This window comes from Ovis aries, chromosome 4 (assembly GCF_016772045.2).
Source record: "Ovis aries strain OAR_USU_Benz2616 breed Rambouillet chromosome 4, ARS-UI_Ramb_v3.0, whole genome shotgun sequence".
Taxonomy (NCBI): domain Eukaryota; kingdom Metazoa; phylum Chordata; class Mammalia; order Artiodactyla; family Bovidae; genus Ovis; species Ovis aries.
The window spans coordinates 6,888,391-6,908,410 of NC_056057.1; the positions used below are offsets into that span (position 1 = coordinate 6,888,391).

Genomic DNA, 20,020 nt, shown 5'->3' on the forward strand with positions numbered 1-20,020 from the left:
AATCCCTATCTGGCTGCCAGCACCGCCCCCCACTTCCCTCCCAGAAAACTTCTTTCATTCTGCTGCTTCAAGACTTCCTTTGCCTGGACTCGTGCAGCCCTACAGAACCTTCCATGCTGGGCTTCTTCCAGTAACTCTGACATGCCTGCGATTCCTGTATGCATTATGGGGGCCAGGAGGACGTTCATTCTCATTGCTGAGTAATGTTCCTTTGTAGGGCTCTGCAGTAGCTTGTTTTCGTGCTTGCTTGCTAATGGACGTTTAGCATGTTGGCTGGCTTTTAGAATAAAAGCTGACATGAACATTTTTATACAAGTCTTTTTGTGGATACATGTTTCCATTTTTTCCCCCGTAGTATTGCTGTGTCTATAAGTGTGTGCATAGCTTTATAAGAAATTACCAAAGTGCTTTCACAAATGATTGTAAATATTGTACATTTCTACCAGCAGTAAGAGTGTACTTACTGTCCCATATCCTCGTCAACATTGATGTGATCCATTTTTAAAGCTTTAGCCACTCTAGTGGTGGTGAATCAGTGTGGTTTTCATTTGCTTTTGCAATGTTAGCTGTTACTATTAACTTAACTAAGCTGGATTCTTTTCATGTGCTTTCTTGGTTTTTGGTATATCTTACGTTTTGAGAACTGCTTGAAATTGCCCTTTCAAAATTGGTTATCTATCTCATTGAATTTCTGGAGTTTATATATTTTGGATACAATTCCCTTCATAAAAGTATTGTGAATGCTTTCTCCCATTTTCATTGTTTAACATTTTTTTTAAAGCTTGCATTTTCAACAGTTTTTAACAATGACATGAAGATAAACTTTTAAAAGTTCATACGCTCATTTTTTTGAACCAAAGTCTCTTGAAGAACAGTAAATTTTTATGAATTCTGGCTTATCAAATTTATTCATTAGTGCTCTTTTTTTTGGGTATGTGCTTTGTAAGACACCTTTGTCTACTCTGTGATTGAGAATAGTTTCTTCCATATTTTCTCCCAGATGCTTTACAGTTTTAGTTCTTATGTTCAGGTCAATATCATTTTGTGGTTTATCCAAGGTTGAGGTCAAGGTTTATTGATTTACTTTTCACACAGATATCTATTTTTTTTCCAGCACCGTTGTTAAGACAAGTTTTCTTTCAGAATTATTGATAGAATTGTCAAAATTCTATCAACCACTGTATTTTTTGAACTTCTCATGCATTGGAGGAGGAAATGGCAACCCACTCCAGTGTTTTTGCTTGGAGAATCCCAGGGACAGAGGAGCCTGGTAGGCTGCCATCTCTGGGGTCGCACAGAATTGGACACGACTGAAGCAACTTAACAGCAGCAGCAGCAGTTTGTTGCATTATTAATACAAACATCCTTATGGCAACACCTATTGTGTCCTATTTAAATAACTTCACTCAATTCAGTTCAGTCACTCAGTCATGTCCGACTCTTTGTGACCCCATGAACAGCAGCATGCCAGGCCTCCCTGTCCATAACAAACACCCGGAGTTCACCCAAGCTCACGTCCATTGAATCGGTGATGTCATCCAACCACCTCATCCTCTGTCATCCCCTTCTCCTCCTGCCTTCAATCTTTCCCAGCATCAGGGTCTTTTCAAATGAGTCAGCTCTTTGCATCAGGTGGCCAAAGTATTGGAGTTTCAGCTTCACTGTCAGTCCTTCCAATGAACACCCAGGACTGATCTCCTTTAGGATTGACTGGTTGAATCTCCTTACAGTCCAAGGGACTCTCAAGAGTCTTCTCCAACACCACAGTTCAAAAGCATCAATTCTTCGCCTCTCAGCTTTCTTCACAGTCCAACTCTCACATCCATACCTGACTACTAGAAAAACCATAGCCTTGACTAGATGGACCTTTGTTGGCAAAGTAATGTCTCTGCTTTTGAATATCCTATCTAGGTTGGTCATAACTTTCCTTCCAAGGAGTAAGTGTCTTTTAATTTCATGGCTGCAGTCACCATCTGCAGTGATTTTGGAGCCCCCCAAAATAAAGTCAGCCGCTGTTGCCACTGTTTCCCCATTTATTTGCCATGAAGTAATGGGACCAGATGCCATGATCTTCGTTTTCTGAATGTTGAGTTTTAAGCCAACTTTTTCACTCTCCTCTTTCATTTTCATCATGAGGCTCTTTAGTTCTTCTTCACTTTCTGCCATAAGGGTGGTGTCATCTGCATATCTGAGGTTATTGATATTTCTCCCAGCAATCTTGATTCCAGCTTGTGCTTCTTCCAGCCCAGCATTTCTCATGATAACTTCTTAGGAAGACTTGAAATCAATTAATGTCTTTCCAACCTTTAAAAATTTTTCTTAGCTTTAATAAGTCTTTTGAATTTTCATGTGAGTAATTGAATCAATGTGTCAGTTTCTATAGAAATGCTTGCTGGAGTGGTGTTGAGACTATAGATGCATTTGAGAAAAACTGACATCTTAGTAACATTGAGTTGCCTAATCCATGAACATAGTGTATTTCTAAATGTTTAGCTCTATTTTCTCCATTGAATTTTAATGTAAAAATACTGCACATACTTTCTTAAATTTATTATAAAAATATTTTCTGTTTTTAGATGCTATCAGAAATGATACTTTAAAATTTTATTTTCCAGTTGTTTATTGCTAGTATATATAGTAATGTAGTTGGTTTTTGTATATTGACCTTATATCTTATGACCGGGTTGTCATATTAGAATTATTAATTCTAATAATTATTCTAATATTATTTTTATTTTCTTAAGAATTTTCTATGGAGAAATGTCTATTTAGTTCTTTGGCCCATTTTTTGATTGGGTCGTTTATTTTTCTGGAATTGAGCTGCATAAGTTGCTTGTATATTTTTGAGATGAGTTGTTTGTCAGTTGCTTCATTTGCTATTATTTTCTCCCATTCAGAAGGCTGTCTTTTCACCTTGCTTATATTTTCCTTTGTTGTGCAGAAGCTTTTAATTTTAATTAGATCCCATTTGTTTATTTTTGCTTTTATTTCCAGAATTCTGGGAGGTGGATCATAGAGGATCCTGCTGTGATTTATGTCTGAGAGTGTTTTGCCTATGTTCTCCTCTAGGAATTTTATAGTTTCTGGCCTTATGTTGAGATCTTTAATCCATTTTGAGTTTATTTTTGTGTGCGGTGTTAGAAAGTGATCTAGTTTCATTCTTTTACAAGTGGTTGACCAGTTTTCCCAGCACCACTTGTTAAAGAGATTGTCTGTACTCCACTGTATATTCTTGCCTCCTTTGTCAAAGATCACTCATTATTAGAGAAATGCAAATCAAAACCACAATGAGGTACCACTTCACACCAGTCAGAATGGCTGCGATCCAAAAATCTGCAAGCAATAAATGCTGGAGAGGGTGTGGAGAAAAGGGAACCCTCCTACACTATTGGTGGGAATGCAAACTAGTACAGCCACTATGGAGAACAGTGTGGAGATTCCTTAAGAAATTGCAAATAGAACTACCTTATGACCCAGCAATCCCACTGCTGGGCATACACACCAAGGAAACCAGAATTGAAAGAGACACATGTACCCCAATGTTCATCGCAGCACTGTTTATAATAGCCAGGACATGGAAACAGCCTAGATGTCCATCAGCAGATGAATGGATAAGAAAGCTGTGGTACATATACTCAATGGAGTATTACTCAGCCGTTAAAAAGAATTCATTTGAATCAGTTCTGATGAGATGGATGAAACTGGAGCTGATTATACAGAGTGAAGTAAGCCAGAAAGAAAAACACCAATACAGTATACTAACACATATATATGGAATTTAGAAAGATGGCAATGACGACCCTGTATGCAAGACAGGAAAAAAGACACAGATGTGTATAACGGACTTTTGGACTCAGAGGGAGAGGGAGAGGGTGGGATGATTTGGGAGAATGGCATTCTAACATGTATACTATCATGTAAGAATTGAATCGCCAGTCTATGTCTGACACAGGATACAGCATGCTTGGGGCTGGTGCATGGGGATGACCCAGAGAGATGTTATGGGGAGGAAGGTGGGAGGGGGGTTCATGTTTGGGAATGCATGTAAGAATTAAAGATTTTAAAATTAAAAATAAATAAATAAATAAATAAATAAACCCCTCCCCCCCCAAAAAAAAAAGAATTTTCTAAGCAAAAATTATATGGGATTCAACAAAAGACAGTTTTAATTATTTTTAGTTACTATGTTTTATTTTTTAATGTTTCTTTAGGGACCTCCAACAACATGTGGGAAAGATATTCAGAGCCTTGTCTCCAATTCTACATGGAAAGCATTAAAATTACATGATTGAATATAATGTTTAGGTTTTATTTATGTTTCATCTTTATTAGATTGAAGAAATTTCTATTTTTTCCTTTGCTGGTTGTTTTTATGATGAACAAGTGTTGAATTTTGTTTATCTAATTTATGTGTCTGTTAACCTTCGTATATGATTTTCACCTAATGTGAGAATTACATTGCTTGATTTTTGAATGTTGGACAAATATTACATTTCTGGGATAAACCCAACAAGGTTAGGATGCTCATTTCAATTTTATAATGTTTAATGAGGACTTTTATGTACATTTTCAAGGGAAATATTGATTTACATTGTTTCTTCTAAGATCTCTATCAGGTTTTGCTCTTATGTAATGCTGGCCTCACAGAAGAAATTGGGAAGCATTTTCTCAATCTTGCTTTTCTGAAAGCATTTAAGATTCATACAGTTTCTTCATTTAATGTTTAATAGAACTCACCAGTAAAGCCATCCATGCTTGAGGGTTCCATATTGTTGGAGGAAGTCATCGAGAGGACATGACTGCTGGACCAGGGTAACTGGTGGTTCCTCAACTCCACCCTTCCTCCTGTTCTTAGAAGGTGTGATCTGCTTGTCTTCCCCAGGGTAGAAGCTGCTGGAGGACACAGCCTTGAGATAGTAGAGTATTGTTGAGACCACTCGGATGATACATGTGACTGAATCCAGGTATGTCCTCTCTGTAAACTTTCAAGATTCTGGGGGGCAGGTGCTGAGAGCTACTCATCTTGAGGTGCCCATGAGAAGCCTCATATGTAAGTCCCCTGCTTACTGAGCCTGCTACTTTCCCATCTGGAGAGTCTGCCTCTTTCTTTGTTTTCTCCCTGCCCTCTGAGTGTGAAGACCACGTTCAGATCTCACCTGGGAAGGTCCTGAGGTTGCAAACCAACACTGTGAGTAGAACTTCAGTGATAAATTCTACTTGCAAAATAAATATATCACAGCTAATGTTTCTAGTTTGTGCCTCTTCGGTAAGATATTTTCAAGACATTTGGTAATTTTATCTAAGTTGTCAAATTTTGGCAGAATGTTATTCATACTATGCCTCTGTCATCCTGTTAATGTTGAAGCCATTCAATCTTAGTTGTCTCTCCAATTTCATTCTTCTAGCTTGTGTTTTCGTTCTGTTTCCTTGAAATTTTCATCTTTTCAAAAAACAATGTTGGGATCTGTTGATGTGTTCTATAGTTTATCTTCTGTTTCACTGGCTATGTTGTGTTCTGCTCTTTTCTCTAGTGTTTGAATATTAGAAGCTTAGGTAATTAATTTTATATTCTTCTAGTAAAATATAACCATTTAAAGCTACTAATTTTACTCTGAAGAACACTATATCTATATCTTATATATGTTGATATGTTAACTTCTTACTGTTAAGTTCAAAATATTTTAAAATTTTTCTGGAGATTTTTTCTTTGATCTAGTTCTTATTTGAAATCTTCCACAATACACCAAATATTTTGAAAGTTTCTAATTGTTATTACTGACCTTGAATTGTCAGTAATGACAATGTAATTGTCATTGACCTAGTAATTGTTATTACAATGACCTAGTAATTATTATTAATGGCCTTGAATTTTAATTCAATTTGAATGTCAGAGAACCTAATACTTAGGACTTAAGTATTGTGAAATGTACTGAGACTTGTTTCATGGCCCAGTATGTTATCTGCCTTGATCAATAGTCTTAGAGCTCTAGAAAACCGGACAAGGCAATGGCACCCCACTCCAGTACTCTTGCCTGGAAAATCCCATGGATGGAGGAGCCTAGTAGGCTGCAGTCTTTTCACTGCACTTTCACTTTTCACTTTCATGCATTGGAGAAGGAAATGGCAACCCACTCCAGTGTTCTCACCTGGAGAATCCCAGGGATGGGGAAGCCTGGTGGACTGCTGTCTATGGGGTCGCACAGAATCGGACACGACTGAAGCGACTTAGCAGCAGCAGCTCTAGAAAACACTATGTATTCTGAAGTTAGTAGGCGTAGTGTTTTACAAATGTCAGTTATGTCAAGTTGGTTGATAATATTATTCATATCTCTATATTCTTAGTGCCTTTTTTGTTTTTATTGCCTATCATTTACTGAGAGTTAGCAAGACTGAATTTCAGACCCCCACCCCCAACCAGTCCCTCCCATTAGGAAGCTTGCACAAGCTGCTTATCCTCATCCATCAGAGGGCAGACAGAATGAAAACCACAATCACAGAAAACTAACCAAACTGATCACATGGACCACAACCTTGCCTAATTCAATGAAACTATGAGCCATGCCATGTAGGGCCACCCAAGATAGATGGGCCATTGTAGAGCATTCTGACAAAACATGGACCTCTGGAGAAGGGAATGGCAAACTTCAGCATTCTTGCCTTGAGAACCCCATGAACAGTATGAAAAGGCAAAAAGGTAGGACACTGAAAGATGAACTCCACTGGTTAGTAGATGTACAATATGCTACTGGAGAAGAGTCGAGAAATGGCTCCATAAGGAATGGAGAGGACATGAGGCCCAGCTGTGGTTGTGTCTAGTGGTGAATGTAAAGTCTGATGCTATGAAGAATAACACATAGGAATTTAGAATGTTAGGTCCATGAATCAAGGGAAATGGGAAGTGGTCAAACTAGGGGGATGGCAAGAGTAAATGTCAACATTTTAGGAATCAGTGAACTAAGATGGACTGAAATGTGTGACCTTAATTCAGATGAACATTATATCTACCACTGTGGGCAAGAAGAAATGGAATAGACCTCATAGTCAACAAAAGAGTCTGAAATGCAGTTCTTGGGTGCAGTCTCAAAAACTACAGAATGATCTTGGTTCATTTCCAAGGCAAATCATTCAATATTACAGTACTCCAAATCTATGACACAACCATTAATGCTGAAGAAGCTGAAGTTGAACGGTTCTGTGAAGACCAAAAAGATAGTCTAGAACTAACACCAAAAAAAGTGTCCTTTTCATCATAGGGGACTGAAATGCAAAAGTAGAAAGTCAAGAGATACCTGGAGTAACAGGCAAGTTTGGCCTTGAAGTACAAAATGAAGCAGGGCAAAGGCTAATAGAGTTTTGCTAAGAGAACACACTGGTCATAGCAAACACCAGATGGACATGGACATCACCAGATTGTCAGTACTGAAATCAGATTGGTTATATTCTTTGCAGCCGAAGATGGAGAAGCTCTATACAGTCAGCAAAAACAAGACCTGGAGCTGACTGTAGCTCAAATCATGTACTCCTTATTGCAAAATTCAGACTTAAATTGAAGAAAGTAGGGAGAACCACTAGGCCATTCAGGTATGACCTTAGTTCAGTCCCTTATGATTATACAGTGGAAGTGACAAATAAATTCAAGGGATTAGATCTGACAGAGTGCCTGAAGAACTATGGATGGAGTTCTGTTACACTGTCCAGAAGGTGGTGATCAAAACCATCCCCTGGGGCGGGGGGGAATGCAACAAGGGAGAATGGTCATCTGTGCAGGCCTTATAAAGAGCTGAGAAAAGAGGAGAAGTGAAAGGAAAAGGAGAAAAGGAAAGATACACCCATGTGAATGCAGAGTTCCAAAGAATAGCGAAGAGAGACAAGAAACCCTTCTTAACTGAACAATGCAAAGAAATAGGGGAAAAGAGTAGAATGGGAAAAACTAGAGATCTCTTCAAGAAAAGTAGAGATACCATGGAAACATTTCATGTAGAGATAAGAACAATAGAGGACAGAAACAGTATGGACCTAACAGAAGAAGAAGATATTAATAAGAGGTGGCAAAATACACAGAAGGACTGTACAGAAAAGGTCTCAATGAACTATATAACCACAGTGCTGTGGTCACTCACCTAGAGTCAGACATCCAGAAATGTGATGTCAAGTGGGCCTTAGGAAGCATCACTATGAACAAAGCTAGTGGAGGTGATCGAATTCCACCTGAGCTATTTCAAATCTTAATAGACGATGTTGTAAAAGTGCTGCACTCAATATGCCAGCAAATTTGGAAAACTCAGCAATGGCCGCAGGATTGGAAAAGGTCAGTTTTCATCCCAATTTCAAAGAATGGCAATGCCAAAGAATGTTCAAACTCTCATACAATTGTGCTCATTTCACTTTTTAGCAAGGTAATGCTCAAAATCCTTCAAGCTAGACTTCAGCAGTGCATGAACTGAGAACTTCCAGATGTACAATCTCAATGTAGGAAAGGCAAAGAAACCAGAGATCAAATTGCCAACATCCTTTGGTTCATGGAAATAGCAAGGGATTCCAGAGGAACATCTGCTTCTTCTTCAGTGACTATGCTAAAGCCTTTGGCTGTGTGGATCACAACACACTGTGGAAAATTCTTAAAGAGATGGAAATACAAGATCACCTTACTGTCCTCCTGAGAAATCTGTATGCAGGTCAAGAAGCAACAGTTAGACCCGGACATGGAAAAATGGACTGATTCAAAACTGGGAAAGGAGTAGGTCAAGGCTATGTATTGTTACCCTGCCTATTTAACTTATATGCAGAATACATACATCATGTGAAATGCAGAGCTGGGTGAAACAGAAGCTAAAATCAAGATTGCTGGGAGAAATATCAACAGCCTCAGATATGCACATGATACCACCCTTTTGGCAGAAAGTGAAGAGGAACTGAAGAGCCTCATGATGAAAGTGAAAGGGGAGAGTGAAAAAGCTGGCTGTAAACTCAACATTCAGAAAACTAACATCATGGCATCTGATCCCATCACTTCATGGCAAATAGATGGGGCAAGAATGGAAACAGTGACAGACTTTATTTTTTGGGCTCCAATATCACTGCAGATGGTGAATGCAGTCCTGAAAATAAAAGATGCTTGCTCCTTGGTAGAAAAGCTATGACAGAGACAACACTTTGCTGACAAAGGTCTGTATAGTCAAAGCTATGGTTTTTCCAGGAGTCATGTAGAATGTGAGAGCTGGACCATAAAGAAGGCTGAGTGCTGAAGAACTGATACTTTTAAACTGCGGCGCTGAAGAAGATACTTGAGAGTTCTTTGGACAGCAAGGAGATCAATCAGTCAATCCTAAAGCAAATCAACCCTGAATATACTTTGGAAGGACTGATGTTGAAGCTGAAGCTCCCATACTTTGGCCTCATGGAAAGAACTGACTCATTGGAAAAAAACCCCCTGATGCTGGGAAAGATTGAAGGCAGGAGGAGAATGGGTGGACAGAGGATGAGATGATTAAATGCCATCACTGACTCAATGGATGTGAGTTTGATCAAACTGTGGGAGATACTGAAGGACAGGAAGACTGGTGTGCTGCAGTCCATGGGGCTGCAAAGAGTCAGACACGACTGAACTACTGAACAACAGCAACCATTTGTATGGTGTATCTACGTCTGTTTTTGCAATCTTTCTATATACTTTACTATTTAACATTCATCTCTTGGGACCAGCATAAAGATGGGCCAGACCAACCTTGCCATTCTGAGGCATAAACAATTGTGTCCCTTCTTTATGGCTTTTTAAATGAAAAATTCTGCCTTTTATTTAAAGAAAGTGAAAGTCACTCAGTCATGTCCGACTCTTTGCAACCCCGTGGACTACACAGTCCATGGAATTCTCTAGGCCAGAATACTGAAGTGGATAGCCTTTCCCTTAAGTTTATTGCAATTATTCACGTGATCAGCTTTATGTTTGCTATCTGCGTGTCCTTTATTTTCATTGCTCCTTTCTTCCCTCTTTGTTGTTTTCTTGTGGGTTCATTAGGTATTTTACGTCATTTCATTGTGTCCCTTTTATTGACTATTAGGTACGTGTTTTTGTATTACTTTTGTCATGGTTGCTATAGGGATTACAGTGACTATCCTTAACTTAAAATTCCAGCTTGATTAATACTGGAGTACTCTATGTGTAAGGTAAGAATTTACAACAATATAATTATATTTGAGTTGGTGATGGACAGGGAGGCCTGGCATGCTGTGATTCATGGGTTCACAACTGAACGACTGAACTAAATTGAATTCTATTCGCACCCTGTCCTATTTTTCATGCTACCGTTGTTAGACATTTTGCTTCTCCATATGATATAAACCCAAATATAATTAATTAATGTATGTAAAATATGTTCAGTTCAGTTCAGTCGCTCAGTTGTGTCCGACTCTTTGCGACCCCATGAATCGCAGCACGCCAGGCCTCCCTGTCCATCACCAACTCCTGGAGTTCACCCAAACCCATATCCATTGAGTCGATGATGCCATCCAGCCATCTCATCCTCTGTCTTCCCCTTCTCCTCCTGCCCCCAATCCCTACCAGCATTAGGGTCTTTTCAAATGAGTCAACTCTTCGCATGATGTGGCCAAAGTATTGGAGTTTCAGCTTCAGCATCAGTCCTTCCAATGAACACCCAGGACTGATCTCCTTTAGGATGGACTGGTTAGATCTCCTTGCAGTCCAAGGGACTCTCAAGAGTCTTCTCCGACACCACAGTTCAAAAGCATCAATTCTTCAGCACTCAGCTTTCTTCACAGTCCAACTCTCACATCTGTACATGACCACTGGAAAAACCATAGCCTTGACTAGATGGACCTTTGTTGGCAAAGTAATGTCTCTGCTTTTGAATATGCTATCTAGGTTGGTCATAACTTTCCTTGTGTGTGTGTGTGTGTGTGTGTGTGTGTGTGTGTGTGTGTGTGTGTACACAGACATATATATATATATATATATATATATATATATATATTATATTGCTTTGAACAGTCACAAACTTCTTTAATGAGGAAAGAAATAAAACAATATTTCTATTTGCTCACATTCTCATTCTTTCTAGTGCTCCTCCTTTCTTCTAAACATAGAATTTTCCATCTGGTATCCTTTTTTAGTTTCTTTCTAACTTGAAAAACTTCCTTTAGCTTGTCTTATCTGCTGGCAATAAAAATCCCTCAGCTTTCATTTATCTGAACATTTCATCTTTATTTTAGAAAATTTTTATCACTGGATATTAAATGTTAAACTGATAGATTTTTATTTTCCCTGGAAATTTCAAAGATGTTGTTTCAGTATTTTTGATCTTCCATTGTTTTGAATGCAAAGTCTATTATTTTTCAAACATTGTTTACCTGTATCTAATATGACTTTTTCCTTGGCTTCTTTAAAGTTTTTCTATATGTGCTTTTAAGTAATTTAACTCTGTTGTTCCTAGGTGTCATTTCATTTATACTTCTATTTAAAGATTTCAGAGCTTTCTATATCTCTGGGTTACTGTTTTTGATTAAGTTTTTTAAAAAAATTGGTCAAGATCAGAAAACCAATTTTCTTTCCTCTTTCTCTCCTCTTCTTTTCTCCTCCTGTGAAACGATGCCTTAGCCCTTGATCTCTAGGACAATCTGTAGTCTTGTCCTTTTAGATTTCTTTGCATTCACAGCACCTCAATGATTCATTAAAACACTTTCTTATGATTTTTGATTGATATAATAGGTCTGATTTTTTTTACATCCTTCTAAATACTAAGTGAAGTGGAACCTACTCATCTGATTTTAAAAATTATTTGATGAATGAAAATTAACTGAAAATCAATGAAACAAATACAAAAACCTCAACGTCTATATGCAACATCTATGAGTTTTCAGGATCCTCAGGTGTCACATTGGAAAAAATATTATTTGAATCAATCACATCTCCCTGGGAAGTGAAGTTAATGAGGAACTTTTCCTCACCTTGGAAGCCTCTATGTAGAATATTGGAAGAGTCAGCAGAAAGCCCTCTTATTTAACCCATAAAACTGAGAGCCAGATCCTCCTCAGAGCCAGAGCTAGAGTCTGAGCTAAAGAGTCAGGCTTCTTATTCCTGGATTCTTTCCTCTTGGAATTGCCAGACAAACATGTAAAATACCTTATGAGATATACTGTATCAAAAATATTGTATATTGTTTATCAGAAAGTCAAATTTAGCTGAGAATCCTGCATTTTTGTTTGCTAAACCTGACAACCCCATTTCCATTGATTGCATAATGCTGACTTTTTGTGTTAAGAGTTTCTATAAGAAGACATGATAATGACAGCTTTCCCTGTTTTCCAAGTCAAAAGGTAAAAATAAATGCCTATTTTAACATTCTGCTCCTCTCTGTGATCAGAGCTTTGCTGGTAGAGATTTTGACATTTAGTGAAGTCACTTTATGGTCCTGAGTTCTGGGGAAAGAATCCAAGCAAATGTTTGTGGAACTGAAGTTTCTTTTGTTATATTGTAACCTCCTTGAGGACAAGGACACAGTATTCTTATTGCTGTTTGAAAAGCATTTAATAAAAAATTAAACTTGCTCATTTAAGAACATTTGGAGAATTAAAACAATGCCTAGGAAAGCAATAAACACTGATTAGACCACTCGAGAAAAGCTTCTTCACATCTTGACCCATTCCTTTCCCTCTTTATATAGACAGAAGAAGGGTGTGTGTATATAATTTTAGAATCACTGTGTCTCAGACTCCAGCAGTCAGCCTGTGAGCAAAGTTATATGCCTATATACAGAAACAGTTTCCTGTCGTAGCCTGCAAGGTAACTTTTAAATGCTGACTACATACACACAGATGCAATTCTTAAGGCTTAAGATTACTCTGCCTTTTGTGTCTTAGCAATTGTTTTTTCTTTCATTTTTTTAAAATTTGGAGGTGGTTAGTTTTTGCGTATTTTTTGTACTTATTTTTTATTGAAGTACGGTTGATATAATGTGTTCATTTCAGGTGTGTGGCAAAGTGATTCAGTTTTATACATATATATTTATTTATATTCCTTTTCAAATTGTTTTTCCATATAGTTTATTACAACATATTGAATATAGTTCCCTGTGCTATACAGTAGGTCCTTGTTGGTCATTCATTTTATACACACTAGTGAGTATCTGTTGATACCAACCTCCTAATTTACCCCGCCCCCTCTTTGGTAACCATAAGTTTGTTTTCTATGTCTGTAAGTCTGTTTCTATTTTTCTAAGTGCTAGCCTTTTATTAAATATTTTTAACATTTTAAAATGTATTAAATATTTATTTTTATTATTATTTTTTTTTGTCAGAATCCCCAAGCATGATCCCCTACTGGGGATCAAACTCTTGCCCCTGCTATGGAAGTGCGGAGTCTTAACCATTGCAGTGCAAGAGAAGTCCTTGTTTCTGTTTTGTGAAAGTGGAAGTGTTAGTCTGACTCTTTGCGACCCCAGGGACTGTAGCCACCAGCCTCCCCTGACCATGGGATTCTCCAGGGAAGACTACTGGAGTGGACAGCCATTCCTTTCTTCAGGGGATCTCCCCAACCCAGGGATGGAACCCAGGTCTCCTGCATTGCAGGCAGATTCTTTACCACTGTGCCACCAAGAAAGCCACATATTTCTGTTTTATAAATAAATTCATCTGTATCATTTTTTTAGATTCCTCATATAAGCTATATAATATGATAGTTGTCTTTTCTGTTACCCTAGATCCCTTGCTTCTCCAAATAATACAGGCAACCTTGTACCTCCCAGTTAGAATCTCCCTGATCCCTCCTTGCAGAAACCTACCTGTTTCCATTGTAGCAGCTACTTGCTTGCTTGTTTGCGGCTTTGAGTCCAGCCATTAGCTGTCTTTCCCATCCCCCTGACCTCGTTCTTGGCTGTGTCCATCCAGTGCCAAAGCGGGCTGGAGACATCTAGAGTGGCAGCCACCCCATAACTGAAGAAACCTTAAAACTGATCCCAAGGAGGAAGATGTTGGAATTCTTAGAGGTAGGCTTAGGCCTTCTCAACAGTCTAGCTTTTGATTCCCTTTATTAGAGGATGAATGTTGTCTACAAATATGTTCCTGCAGTGACAAATAGTAACTGCAGGAGCCGTATGGTCCTCTGAATGGTTAGTATGTGCATAGAGCATTTCTATTATAACATGATACTTCAAATTAATATCTTTAGTTGATAGGTGGCCCTGGATATGTCTTTGCTTTGAAAAAACCCATCCTGAAAAAGCTAATCTCTCCACAGATCATGGACGTTGGGGAACCATAGCACAGAAACTAAAGGAGGCCCTTGCTTTCAAAAATAGGTGCTCCTGTGGGTGGGAAATAGAGCTTAAATGTCAGGAGTCTTGATTACCAGGGAGTCCTGTTTGATATTCCCCCAATTTTTTCTTCAAATATAAATTCTCAAGAAGGCTTCCAAGTCTCACAAATCCACCTGCTTTGGGGAACTGAGCAAAGTCATTTCCATACTTGGTCTCAAACTCACTGAATAAATATTTCTCCACCTGCCAAGTGTCTGGAGCTTGGCCATCTTCCTCTCCTGCTGCAAATCTCCCCCAGCCTTCAAAAATGTCTTGTCCCTGAATGCCCAGCTCTTTCAGAGGCTCACAGCAGAGCTCTTGGGGCTGTAGGTGACACATAGATTTCAGCTATGCCTTTTCCTTCCCAGAACAAAAATTCCCCATGGACGGTGAGAAGACCAGGCCCTAGAACGGTCAGTACACGTCTGCGTGCTCCCTGCTCAGGTGCTCGGGGTTTGGCTGCAGATTTTCCCAAGTCCAGCTTACTCGAAACAGTCTGGAGTAATGTAAATCATGATTTAAGCAGGGTCCCCCTTCTTCCCTGAATGGGGCTTCCTGGGTAGCTCAGCTGGTAAAGAATCCACCTGTAATGCAGGAGACCTCGGTTGATTCCTAGATTGGAAAGTTCCTCTGGAGAAGGGATAGGCTGCCCACTCTAGTATTCTTGGGCTTCCCTGGTGGGTCAGATGGTAAAGAATCCATCTGCAATATGGGAGACCTGAGTTCAATCCCTGGGTTGGGAAGATTCCCTGGAGGAGGGCATGGCAACCCACTCTAGTATTCTTACCTGGAGAATCCCCATGGACTGAGGAGTCTGGAGGGCAGCAGTCCATGGGATTGCAGACACGACTGAGTGACTAAGCAGAGCACAGTACAGCCCCTTCTTCCTTGGATACCATGTACCCTGGAGACTCTGGGCCTCTCTCAGACGGCTGTTTGAAGTGTGGCTGACATAATGGGAAAGAGGTTCTGCTAGTATTTTGTGGCTTGTAAGAGGGCCTCTTTTCCAGACAGCAGAGTTGAGAGGAAGCATCAGTTAGTGGTCCAAGCCTGTCAGCTGGACTGGATCTTCCTACTGCTTCTTTTTCTTCCTCTTTTCATCTTTAGCTTCAGATCTCCTCTGGGACTCCTCCATCAACTTGGACCTTCCTTTCATTGAGAAGCTCATTTCAGGTGACTGCCTGCACTTAAATCACTTTCAGGGTAGCAGTGATGGGATTGAAATAGTCTTTAGAAGCTAATGCATTTCTATCACTTCTTATCTGTTGATTGGAGGACAAATTTGATGATCTTCAGTATTTGCAAAACTCAATTGGTGGGTAATGAGGTTATGTGATTTGTGCATGCATGCTAAGTCACTTCAGTCATATCCGACTCTTTGCGACCCTATGGACTGGAGCCAATCAAGCTCCTCTGTCCATGGGATTCTCCAGGCAAGAATACTGCAGTGGATTGCCATGCCCTCCTCCAGGGGATCTTTCTTACCCAGGGATGGAACCCATGTCTCCTATGTCTCATGCATTGGCAGCTGGGCTCTTTACCACTAACACTGCCTGGGAAGACTTTTCCCACAAGAGGAAGTAATTTGCAAGGGCCCTAAGGTACTCCTCCTCTTCCATTCTGTCCAGTAAACCTCCTGGGCAATTGCAAGTTTTATTTGTGGAGCTTCTGATGAATTCATTGTCAGCTCTGATCTGGTGACCACCAAGCCCCTCCTTCCCACTCAGCCTAGAGCTGGTGTTGCCCTCAGAGCCCCAGGCTTTGGCCTCTCTCTCCCGCCCTGCCTTCTGCTCAGGCTGTTCTCTCATCATTGGGAACTTTCCCAGTCAATTTGGGCCTGACAATCATCACTGTGAAGCACCCAATAAAATGCCATCTTTTCTAGAAAAACCTCCCTTCAGTCTCCCAGTGGGGCATAGCTGAAGTGTCTGTACAATCATGATGCTTTTCTATACCTATCTCACCCTCCATAAATGTTTCCTCTGGCTCAGATGGTAAAGAATCTGCCTGCAATGAAAGAGACCTAGGTTCAGTCCCTTGGTGGGGAAGGTTACCTGGAGAAGGGAACTGCAACTCACTCCAGTATTTTTGCCTGGAGAATCCCATGGACAGAGGAGCCTGGCAGGCTACAGTTCATGGGGTCCCAAGAATCAGACATGACTCAGTGACTAACACTTTCACATTTCACCTGTTATGTAGCTTGTTGAATAAATGTTTCTCTGAAGAAATTGATTCTGTAGCTCTTACATAGTAAGAGCTCTTACACTCTGAGGTCAGAATCCCCTTCTGTTTCATCTTTATTTCTTTGTTTCACAGAGGATCACCATGTGTGCAGAATACTCACTGCAAATGATTTTTAGTAAATTGACTCATTTATTAAAATACAAAGTACTTGCCTGCATGGTCTCCCAAGATCTTTTGCCATTTTATATCCTTAAAAGTCCATCTTTACTGATAAAGCTTCTTTCGCCTTGAGCTAACCATTTTAAAAGAAATTATGGGATCCTCAAAGCAATAGTTATTTAAAATGATAAAGCTATTTTATTTATTACAAGGAAAGCTTTGTGTTTGAAGAGAGAAAGGAGATTAGTAAAGACAGAGAATTATCATGCACGCACACACATATTCACCCAAACTGACACATTAGTGGTGGTTCTTTCTAGACAATGGAATTCTATAGTACCTTTCCCCCATGTTTGCTTACCTACACTTCCTAGTTTCTTACAATGACTATATTACTTGAGCTTATTGAAAAACAAAACAAAACAAAACAAAACAATGAAATGCACAGCTTAAAGTAAACAAAACAAAACAAAACAGGAAAGCAATAATTTGGGGGCATTTATCTGTTTCTCAAGGTGTAAGGAGCTGTGATGCAGAGCTTAGTGAGCCCCTCTTCTCGTCCTTTGCATTCCTGTTCTTCTTCTTCTCCAGTCTGATGATGGGAACATTCTAATGCCCTGTGTTCTGTGCCTGTTTCACACATGAGGAGATTAGAGCAGGAGCTGCAGGGTGGCTGGGCCAGCTCACAAGAACCCCCGTCACTCTGCTCACATCAGCGAGTTGCTCACAGAGGATTTCCATCCCACCTGGGCTTTCACCTGCTGGCAACCCTGACAGTAGGTCTCCCCTCAAATTTCCCAATGACCTAAATTTCCCAATGGCCTAGTACTCTTGACTGGTCATACTATTTTTTTTTTTAAGATATTTTATTTCGTTGTACCGTGGTAAAAATACTTAACAGGAGATGCATGATGAACAACATTGATTGACTTTGGAACATTGACCCAGCTTGTGTTCTCGAGATGAAACACACTTGGTTGGGATATGTGACAGTCTTCACGCAGTGCAGGATTTCATTTTTGAGGACTGACTAAATATGTGTGCATTCATGCTCCTAAGTGATACTGTTCTGTGATTGTCTTTGTTCCATCGTTGCCTAATTTGGGTATCGGAGTAAGGCTTGCATCACAAAACACATTCTCTCTCTTTCGTATTCTGGATAAGTCTGTGTAGTTTGGGTAGCATTTCTTTCTTAAGTGTTTCTTAAAAATTGAACAGTGAAGCCATCTTCTGCAGTTTTCTGTGCTAGAGGATGATTAACTGTCAATTTAATTTCTTTCATAGATATAGGACAATTCAGATTATCATATTTTAAGCACAATACCCTCTAGGCCTATCCATGTTGTTACAAATAAGACTTTTTAAAAATGAAAATCTAATATTTCATTTCAAATACATACAAAATATGTATTTCTTTATCCATTCATCTGTCCATGGGCACCTATTTGCTTTCATGTCATGACTATTGAAAATAATGCTGTAATCAATGTACAGGTGTGTATATCTTTTTCATTTAGTGTCTTTTTTTTTTTTCAGAAAATTACCCAGAATTAGAATTGCTGGGTCATATTGTGGTTCTATTTTTAATTTTTTGAGGTACCTCCAAACTGTTTTCCATAGTGGCTGCAGCAATTCCAGCAGTGAATGAGGGTTCCCTTTTCTCCACATCCTGGCCAAAATTTGTTGTTTTCGATAATAGCAATTCTGACAGGTGTTGAGTGATATCTCCTTGTGGTTTTGATTTGCATTTCCCTGATGGTCAGTGATGTTAAGCATCTTTTCATGTGCCTGTTGACCATCTGTATGTCTTCTTTGAAAAACTATCTATTCAGGCACCCTGCCCACTTTTAAAATCAGGGTTATTTGTCCTAATTTCGCCAGTCTGTCTGTGTTTGTTCCCTTGTATCAGATATATCAGCTACATGTCCTAGGCTTGAAGGGGTGGCCTGATATGGAAGATGTCCTGTTGGATTCAGTGGTGCAGCGCCCACTCATCACCAGAACTGGTTTCCCCAGGGTCATCCCGGTGGGGGGAGGGGCTCCTGTTGTGGTTTGCCTGTGACTGCTGCAGGCATCCTAGTGGTTAGGGCTGATCCCGTAGGTGGGAGCACTTTGTAGGGCCACCCTGGGGTGTGTGGGTTGGGCAGGACAGGTCATCAGAGGAACAACCAGACAGGGCACACAGGGTGAGCTAGTATGATGGAGAGTGACAAAATAGAATCCCCCAGAGATGGGTCAGCAGGTGGAAGGAGAGTGAGGGAAAAAAGGGACCATCCCATGCTTCCATCCTCAAGGAATTTTCAGGAGGTCCCTCTCTCCCTGGCCCCCTCTTTAAAATTAGTCAAAGTATCTCCTGCTCCTGAGGCCCAGGCGCCTTTCAAGCTGCTGCCTCTGCTCTGGAACTCAGAAGGACGGAATCTGTGTGGGAGCCCTTCAAGTCTCAGCCTTGCTCAGCCCTCAGGTACTCCGGGATGGAGCCTTGCTGGTTTCTAAACTCAGAGGAATGGGCAGGGGTGGTTCATTCTTCTGGCAGAGTTGCCTCAGCGGAGGATCCCCATGTGGGGCTCGAACTCCTGGTTCCTTGGGGGTGGGGGCCTCCGTGGTGGTGATAGTCCCCTGACCTGTAAGTCTGTGCTCTTGAGGTGCTGGTTCTGACTGGATGTGTCTCTGCCCCTCCTCCCCATCCCCATGTGGCCTTTTCCTTATATCCCTAGTTGTAGACCACTTGTTCTGCTGGGCTTCAGAGCATTCTCAGAGGTTGTTTATGTAGTTGTAGTGTGGATGTGTCCCTGAGCTCAGGGTCTTGCTACTCTGCAGTCTTTATTAGACCTTATGTGGAAATTCTTCTCTTCTGTTTTATAGTCACCCTATCATGTGATCCATTATTAGGGTCTCTTTACTCTTTGCTGAATGTAGTATATATAACAGAAATGTATACCATGTTCAGGCGCTTCCCAGGTGGCACTAGAGGTAACCAGCTTATCAATACAAGTAGACCTAAGAGATGCAGGTTCGACTGCTGGGTTGGAAGGATTCCCTGGAGGGCATGGCAACCTTTTTTTTTAAATTTATTTTTTTTAAATTTAAATGTATTTATTTTAATTGGAGGCTAATTACTTTACAATATTGTATTGGTTTTGCCATACATCAACACGAATCTGCCACGGGTGTGCACGTATTCCCAATCTTGAACCCCCCTCCCACCTCCCGCCCCATACCATCCCTCTGGGTCATCCCAGTGCACCAGCCCCAAGCATCCTGTATCCTGCATCGAATCTAGACTGGTGATTCATTTCTTATATGATATTATACATGTTTCAATGCAACTCAAAACTACTCCAGTATTCTTGCCTGGAGAATCCCATGGACAG

At 40.1% G+C, this 20,020-nt stretch overlaps 1 long non-coding RNA gene across 1 annotated transcript in view; it reads left to right on the plus strand.

Moving 5' to 3' along the window:
- The first annotated feature begins 4,881 nt into the window (after positions 1-4,881).
- Positions 4,882-20,020, plus strand: part of LOC121819370 (uncharacterized) — a 32,552-nt gene continuing 17,413 nt past the window's right edge. The window contains exon 1 of the long non-coding RNA XR_006059573.1: positions 4,882-4,964. This is a non-coding gene — a long non-coding RNA (uncharacterized LOC121819370). The remainder of the gene's footprint in view (positions 4,965-20,020) is intronic.